The following is a 1836-nucleotide window of genomic DNA, read 5'->3' on the forward strand; positions in this document are numbered from 1 at the left end:
TAGACTCACAGGAGACGGACCATAAGGTATCCGAAGCAGCAATAGACCCTTGGAGACAAGTCGGCTGGAGGACGACGTATTGAATCTCGAAGCAGTTTGAGTGTTCTATTGTCATTAGGAGGCCCTAAACGTTACAATTTACTATTAGTTTTGCGTCGGATTCGAAAATCTAGACTCACAGATGAACGAGGATAACATGCCCGAGGCAGCAATATCCCCTTGGAGACAAGTCGGCTGGAGGACGATGTATTGAATCTCAACGAAATTTGAGTGCTCTATCGTCATTAGGAAGCGCTGAACGTTACAATTAACTATCAGTTATGGGTCGGATCTGAAAATCTAGACTCACAGGTGAACGACCATAAGGTGCCCGATGCAGCAATACACCGTTGGAGTCATGTCGGCTGGAGGACGATGAATTGAATCTTGACGCAATTTGAGTGTTCTATCGTCATTAGGAGGCGCTGAACGTTACAATTAACTATCAGTTATGCGTCGCATCCGAAAATCTAGACTCACAGGAGAACGACAAAAAGGTGCCCGAGGCAGAAATAGACCCTTGGAGACAAGTCGGCTGGAGGACGATGTATTGAATCCCGACGCTATTTGAGTGTTCCTTCGTCATTAGGAGTCCCTGAACGTTAAGATTAACTATCAATTTTGCGTCAGATTCGAAATTCTAGACTCACAGGAGACGGACCACATGGTGCCCGAGGCAGCAATTTCCCGTTGGAGACAAGTCGGCGCGAGGACGATATATTGAATCTCCACGCAATTTGAGTGTTCCATTGTTATTAGGAGGCTCTGAACGTTACAATTAACTACAAGTATTGCGTCGGATTCGAAAATCTAGACTCACAGGAGACGGAGCATAAGGTGCACGAGACAGCAATATCCCATTGGAGACAATTTGGCTGGAGGACGATGTATTGAATCTCGACGCAATTTGAGTGTTCCATCGTCATTAGGAGGTCCTGAACGTAACAATTAACTATCAGTTTTTCGTCGGATTCGAAAATCTAGACTCTCAGGAGACGGACCACTTGGTGCCCGAGGCAGCAATATCCCGTTGGAGACAAGGCGGCGGGTGGACGATGTCTTGAATCTCGACGCAATTTGAGTGTTCCATTGTCATTAGGAGGTCCTTAGTGTTACAAATAACCATCAGTTTTTCGTCGGATTCGAAAATCGAGACTCACAGGAGACGGAGCACAGGGTGCCCGAGACAGCTATATCCCTTTGGAGACAAGTCGGCTGAAGGACGATGTATTGAATCTCGACGCAATTTGAGTTTTCCATCGTCATTAGGAGGACCTCAACGTTTCAATTAACTATCAGTTTTGCGTCGGATTCGAAAATCTAGAGTCACAGGAGACGGATCCCATTGTGCCCGCGGCAGCAATATCCTGTTGGAGACAAGGCGGCTGGTGGACGATGTATTGAATCTCGACGTAATTTGAGTGTTCCATCGTCATTACGAGGCCCTGAACGTTACAATTAACTACAACGTTTGCGTCGGATTCGAAAATCTAGACTCACAGGAGACGGACCATATGGTGCCCGAGGCAGCAAAATCCTCTTGGAGACAAATCGGCTGGAGGACGACGTATTGAATCTCGACGCAATTTGAGTGCTCCATCGTCAATAGGAGGCCCTTAACGTTACAATTAAAAATCAGTTTTGCGTTGGATTCGAAAATCTAGACTCACAGGAGGCGTAGCATAAAGTGCCCGAGACAGCAATATCCCTTTGGAGACAAGTTGGCTGGAGGACGATGTATTGAATCTCGACGCAATTTGAGTGTTCCATCGTCATTACAATTAACTATCAGTTAAC

Source organism: Schistocerca serialis, chromosome 1 (assembly GCF_023864345.2).
Source record: "Schistocerca serialis cubense isolate TAMUIC-IGC-003099 chromosome 1, iqSchSeri2.2, whole genome shotgun sequence".
NCBI lineage: Eukaryota > Metazoa > Arthropoda > Insecta > Orthoptera > Acrididae > Schistocerca > Schistocerca serialis.